Source organism: Euleptes europaea, chromosome 6 (genome assembly GCF_029931775.1).
Source record: "Euleptes europaea isolate rEulEur1 chromosome 6, rEulEur1.hap1, whole genome shotgun sequence".
NCBI classification, from domain to species: Eukaryota; Metazoa; Chordata; class Lepidosauria; order Squamata; family Sphaerodactylidae; genus Euleptes; species Euleptes europaea.
In genome coordinates this window covers 69,269,453-69,277,003 of record NC_079317.1, presented here as the reverse complement: position 1 = coordinate 69,277,003, position 7,551 = coordinate 69,269,453, and positions in this window count along the sequence as shown.

Genomic DNA, 7,551 nt, shown 5'->3' with positions numbered 1-7,551 from the left:
GCACTTTGCAAGGGCACCTGAGTTAACCCAATCCCATAGAAGCTTTCTTAGAAGTAATCCCTTTGAGAGTAACTGAGTTTACATTGAATCCCAAGCAAGAATAACATGGCAGCCTTGATTAGCGATGCCACCTTTTTTTCTGGCAGGGCTTCTGTGTCTTTTTTCCCCTGACCTCAGCACGGGCATTAATTGAGTGCCTTCGGTTACAGTTTTCCATTGGTCTTGAAAATCTTGTCTTTGGTTTCAAATTGGCCCAAAGCAATGCAGCACTTTCCACACCAGTTCAGTGGAGGATTCTGCTGTGTAATGATTGATAGCCCTAATCTGTGCCACACACATTTTGTGTACTCCTGCTCAGCGTTAGATTTGCTAGAAATGATGACTCTTATTAAAATATCAGGTTACCTAAATGCTTCAGAGTTTGAAGATATCTCTTTAAATAAAATGACCATTTACTCCTAGCTCTTCTGTCGCTCATAAATGAACATCTCAATTAATCTGGGCTGCAGGAAAAAAAACTTCAAGAAAAACAAGGTAGCTGCCAAATTAGTATAATATGGTGATAAAGTAGGCTCACAGAATTCTGCTTCCGAACTTGTTTTTTAGTATCTGGGCTCAGTCACGGAACATAAAAATTACAACGAGGAATGTGTGTCAAAAGATATTTTTCCTCAGTATGGTCTTACCACAACAACCCCTGTGCATCTGGGGTTAGAGCAAGTTCTGGATTCTCAACAGATTAGAGCCCCAGCACCTCTTATTTTGGAAATTAATTACAGTGATCTCACCCTAACTAGTACACACCCTTTTCAGTACAAACCATCTACAAAGGATTCCCAGAAACAGCTTATAGCACATCCCATATTCAAGGCCTTTGAAGGCCAGTTATTGGGAAAGCAGCAACTTACAACAGCAGCTACACCCCAGACAGTCCCAGATCTTAGTAGACCAAGCATAGCAGCCAGCAGGCTTCAAACAGCCATACTGGTACTAGAACAGCGGTTCTCAACCTTTTCAGTATGGTGACCCACAAGTCCAAAGTTACTTGGTGTGGTGACCCATCCAAGGCTGGGCAAACAATAACCTTGGCACCAATCTAGTTCAGCGTTCCATTTTCTACAGTGGCCAACCAGATGTTTTTGAGAAACCAACAAACAATGCACAAAGGGCACAGCTGCCCCTACTATGAATCCAACCAACTGCCATTTCAAGATACACAGCCTTTGCATATGGAGGTTATATTCCAGCCTTTGACCACTCCCCACATCGCTCCCTCTAATCCCCCCTCAGATTCTAAGAAACTCACTCTAGTAACTATTAGGACATGTTTGACTTAACATGTATATAGTTGTGAGGGAAAAATACCAGCTATTGTATGACATGGAAGATACTGTTTCTAGGGTCAGATCTTGATTTCCAAAATACAAAAGAGAGCAATGGAAAGGTCAGGGCTGACCATTAGGGAGGTTGGCCCACAACCCACCTTCAGAGGCTTTGTGACCCATTTTTGGGTCCCAACACCCAGTGCTGTACTAGAAGAAACACCAGGACCACACAGAGAAAGGACTACCATTCTAATCACAACATCTGGTCAAATCTATAGCCAAATTGGTTGAAAGAAAACTTGTCTGCGGGCAACAGGTCCTTACTACCATGATCTGAGATCTACTGTGGGAATCACTTCCTCCACATATCTGATACTGAGAACCCTTCGCACACCACATTTGTATTGGTGTTTATGAGCAAAAGATTGAGATAAGGGCTCCCTGACCAAGGAATAAGGTACACTATGCCATTTTGGAATAACCTAGATTGTCTTGTTAATAGAAGTGAGATTGAGGGCATCATCCTCAACTGGCTAACTTGTTGGGATGAAACTCACAACAGGCAGTATGTAACCTCACTTTTAGGTCAGTAGGAAATAGTACTAAAACGGGAAACAGATGATGTGGGTTTGAGTTCCAGTACTGGGAGATAAAAATGTGGTTATCACATGACAAAGCCTAGCTCTTGGTAGTGAATCCTGCTGATGACAATATTGTTAGATGGACAAGGGAGGTTGTTGGGAGATGCAAATTGTCTCCCAAAACTTAAAAAATCAGAGAGAAATAACTGCAAGAGAGAGAGAGAGAGCAAAAACAAGGACTTGCAAACACAGGCCTGTACCATGAACTAGACTACATTAAACACAGAGAAAACGTACAATGCAATCCTAAGGGGGGAGGGCAAATGCACTCAAGGGAGCTGAATGACCTTTATGCAGACATATCTCCAAGTTATGCTGGCATAACTGTGTGTGTTGGGTAGGAAATGTGATGCTTCCTTATTAAGGAGCCATAGGGTATGTTTGGTATTATCATTTCCTACCATTGTATAAGGGACAGACAATGCTTTCTAAAAGTGTCCCTGGGAAGAAATTCTTGGAGTCCCTACGAATGCGTGAATAATGGCTATAAAGACTACAGTCAACAATAGCCATACAGATTAGCTTTGGATTTCACACATTAACAGATCACTTCAGGATACAATGGTTCCATATTAACATACCACACCATCATTAGCACATTATCTTGATACTTAACAGGACAATCATTACGTTTGATACTTTTTGCAGGACAGTGATTCAGCTCAAACCCAACCCCTTTCTGACTATATATTACTCTTCCTACACACTTGACACTGAGAGACACTGTCCTTCAGTGTTACTCCTCTGAAGATGCCTGCCACAGCTGCTGGCGAAACGTCAGGAAAGAAAATACCAAGACCACGGTTACACAGCCCAGATAACCTACAAGAACCAATGGCTATATTCTTGCCTATCTTTCAATTAAGTTGTGTGGATATTTCGCTGACTTGCTGCAATACTGTATATGTATTGAAAGAGGTGTTTCAAACAAAGCTTCTAACTTCTTTCAGTACTTTTCTCTTAATAAATAAATGAAGAGAAGAAGAAATAAACAAACAAATATTATCGTAAAGGAGCGTTTTGAGGCAGAATAAGTAATCTGATAAGTACCATATGAATGATTGCTCAGAACCATCAAACTCCATAATGTTTTAGCATTATGTGTTAAGTGCAGCCTACAGCTCAATTTTAACCATGTGTATCTAGAAGGGTCGGTCTGATTTCAGTATAATTTACCATCAAATAAATATGCTTACAGCACAAGCCTACACATTTACTCAAAAGCAAATCCAGCTATGTTCCATGGAACAGTCTGCATAATCCTCCAGATAACTGTCCCCCTGCCCTCACAGTCAAAATGGAATATAAGATTCAAACTACCAAGGAATCAATCATAGTGCACCACCAGGAGTATATGATGCAGCATGGGAACTCGTGTATCAAGGCATGCTTCATGTTAAGTCCGCGTGGGGAGGACACACGAGGTCGGAGACGGAGTTCAAACAGCAACCGCGTTTATTGTGAACAGGTACAGAACTGAGAATACAGTACAAATGGCCCTGCTTATATGCCCCCCTGGCCGCCCGCGGCCACTCCCCCCTGATCCGTGATAGGGGGGAACAACCCCGGGTCACCAATGGCGCATGCCGGTTTGGGCCAATGGCGCGTGCAGGACTTAGGATCCTTCGTTCAGGACTCAAGCTCCTAAGTTTCCCCTGCATATCGCCTAACTATATACATACATAACACATCATACTTAAGAATGACCTTGTATCTATAAGGAGCCACAAGCAGGAAGGGGGAGGGAACCCTAGATGAATAATTTTTGCCTTCTTATAACCCTTACAGATACTTTCCCTTAGGACTCCAAACACTAAAATCTAGAACCAACCAGGGGCTGCAGGCCCAGGGGCAGGAAGGGGTGTGGCCAGGTGTGCTGGCTCTGTGTCTGCAGCACATACCCCATGTCATGGATCTGTCTGCCAGCACCTCCTCGGATGAGGAAGAGATGGAGGAAGCTGGCCCCCAGCCCTTGGATGCTACAGGAAGACTCACGGGACAAGGCAGAAACTCCACCAGGTGCAGAGGAGGAGTCTCAGGCTGAAGTCAGCATGCCACACCCTCAGTCTTGCAGCATGGGATCCAAAGCTGAAGTAGAAGTGCTGCAGTCGCCAGCCTCACCCCCGGGGTCACCAGAGCCCTTGGAACACCAGAAAAGGTGGGCCTGGAGGGAGGCGCAAGTGCGGTGCCATAGTGTGCAGTTGCCAGCTCAGCACCGGTTAACCTCAGCCTGTGAGCTTGAGTCACCACAGGATCAGGGCTAACAGCCACAGAGGCTGCCCAGCTATTGATGAGTAGCACCTGTCTATTGATGACTCAGCAGGTTGAGGAGTTTCCCCTGCCCCTGATCAGGGTTTCCCTGGTTAAAGCAGCCAGAGAAGGGTGAACTAGTGTGGAAGCAACTTGTCCATAACTCTTGGAGTATTGGTTGTTGTGCTTTAGAATTCTGTGTGTTTGACCTTTGGACTGGGTATGGATTTTGTTTCTTGGATTTCCCTGGACTTTGGACTGTGACATGACTTGTGCTTATGGGTTTGCTCTCACGTTTTGGTGCTTGAACTTTTAACTACCTGTGCTGACTTTGGTCTGTGCCTTGGACTATCTTGCTGCCTGTTGCCCTAGAACCTGGACACTGTAATTCTGAACCTGGACACTGTACTTTTGACCAATAATAAAGGATGCTACAGTATGATGTCCTTTTGCATGGTACATGAGATTTTTCCTAATGATTCAAATATATATTTTTTTTCAAATTTCCCCCCAGTGTAGACTTGCTCCCTAAACCAGGGGAGAGGCCCTGCATGGGCACCAGGCAACGCATACTCACTTGAGGGGTTACGTATCTGAAGAAACAGTCTGTGACAGCAGAACAAAGAACACTATTTGTGGGCAACTGTGGACCCCGCTTTCCAAGATTTGCTTTGATAAAGGCCCATGCATAAGGCTTTCCCCTTCTGAATCTATACAAATTGCTTGCATCAGTATATAGATTGACAGAAGCAGTACACACTTTTTTCACCCAGATAGCACATAGAATGGTTAAAGTAATCTGTAAACAACATAGCCCTCATAGCACAAGCCTGTTTTGCTTTTCTTCTGGTCTGTTGCAATCTCATTATAACAGGTAATGTCCAAGAATTAAAGGTGTTGAGTTATATCAACGTAAAGGTAAAGGTCCCCTGTGCAAGCACCGGGTCATTCCTGACCCATGGGGCGACGTCACATCCCGACGTTTTCTAGGCAGACTTTGTTTTGCGGGGTGGTTTGCCAGTGCCTTCCCCAGTCATCTTCCCTTTACCCCCAGCGAGCTGGGTACTCATTTCACCGACCTCGGAAGGATGGAAGGCTGAGTCAACCTTGAGCCGGCTACCTGAAACCAACTTCCGCTGGGATCGAAGTCAGGTCGTGAGCAGAGCTTCGACTGCAGTACTGCAGCTTTACCACTCTGCGCCACGGGGCTTCTTATATCAACATAGTTGACTGTAATAGTTAAAAAGCTAAGATACTGACCAGGGGTCTCAGTTCTACCTCCACCCTGTCATTTCTGTTACTTCAATCTGTGCTATGCCTCCACCTTGTCTGATGCTGTTATACTGTAGCTATTGATGGCACCTTTGTTCTGGTTTAGCAACTGCCACTTATACTGCTGTTTCACCTGAACATTGGGGAAATGCTTGTGGCATTAACGCAGTGCCACAGTTTAGGACTCGTGTTGGCTGTGCTGCAATAGTTGCACGGGTGTCCCAAATTCTAATTTGCAATGGCTAATAGAATTATCATCTTTGTGTAGATGAACCATTGTTTTTACCATCTTGCATCAGGAAGCATGGCTACTAAATGACCTTTTAAAGATCCCAAGCATCTAGTGAAGTCAGGAAATCAAGTTCTGGTGCGTTTTGATTATTGATTCACTGTCCTCTGCTTCAAAATGTCTTCTCAGAATACTGAGTTGGGAGTTCACTTTTCTCACTTGAGAGCATACTGTTAACTATTTGTTCCTTCCTTCATATATTTATTAAAACCAACACTGGGAAAGGTTTGAAGCTTTGTTTAAAACACATCATTAATTATGTTTAATGTCAATTATAGAGAAGTGTGACAAGTGGAAAGTCCCTAAACAAAACTGGAATAAAATTCAAGAAATCTAGTCAGTCATGATACACACTTCCTGAGGGACTGCAAGGACCTCTTCCTGCAAAGGACACTAAAAGAAAGCATTGTCTGCCTCCTCATATTCGTGGTGGTGATATTTACATTTCATAGCTCTTGCACAGGATTTCCTGTTATAATGCACAATACAAAGCTAGTGTAAATATTTCTTTTATCAGCCCAAACCCAAAATATTGTGAAAGTCTCACTCTAAAATGTCATCTGAAGTTGCTGTAGAAAATCAGCGTTATGAATTGAGCCTAGTGCCAGATTTATAATCTGATAATTATCAAAATGCACTCGTTTTTGTTATTCATTCCTGTGCAGTCCTTGAAAGACCTGAGCAAGGCCATTAATGATAGAACATTTTGGAGGACATTGATACATAGTTACCATGAGATGTAAGGGACTTGACGGCATTTAACACACACGCTCACGTCACATTTCAGTAGGACGACATGCAAAACATGTCCTATTGAAATGTGACATGAGCGTGTGTGTTAAATGTTTACATAATGCTTTATCTCTTATGAAGGCATGGGGTCTAAGTATTATTATTTCTATTCTTTCATTAAGCAATTTGCAGAGCTCTTCAGTCTTGTTAGCCGTCTTCTGAAGGGAGCTTTTTATAGCCCCCAGAAGGATGGAACAGGTTATTTAATAAAAGAGTTAACCTTAGCATAACCTTCATTTAGGTGGTTACTGGATCTGAATATTAATTGAAACTTTGAGTTAAATATTTTCTCATCAGTCATTGTGCTCTATTTTATGTTTTCTAGGGATGATGCGTATTTTTTTCACAGAGCAGAAAAGAAAATTAACTGGCCACCTGAATTTTTGTTCTCTGCAGTACAGCATCTTCTGCAAAAGAGGTAAACTTGCCATAGATGTAGTCATTAGATGTTAACTTGCACTATGATTTTGGAGCTACAAAAATCTCTGTAGATTATTTCTTGCACGTTGCCTCTGAAGTGGTACGTATCTTCCTGTTTACAGGATCGATTAATATCCTCAATGTACTGTTTTCCATGCAAATGTGCACTGTGGTAAATCTCTGTATATCCTAGTAGATGTTTGAAAGCCGAGGGGGCTCAGTAATGAAATGTTGGCTTAATAGGATTTAGATACTGAAGCCAGGTAATTCAGGAGCAGAAAGACAAAAAGTGCAGCACCTGAGGCTTCTTCACTGTGAATTTACAGCACGAGACTGACAGTCGTATAAATGAGTGATGTCGCACAATGTTCTTTGCCAAGCATGCTACAGATTTGGCAGAGTGTTTTCAGTTTTGTGTCGATGTGTCCAGAATTCAAATAAAATTTGGAACCGGGGTGCGTGCTGTGCAGCAGTGTTTTGGAGACAGTATTACTTTGAGAACAGAGGTGGTGGAAGCAGCTGCAGTACCCAGCTTTAGCTAAAGATGTTTAACAGCCATTCC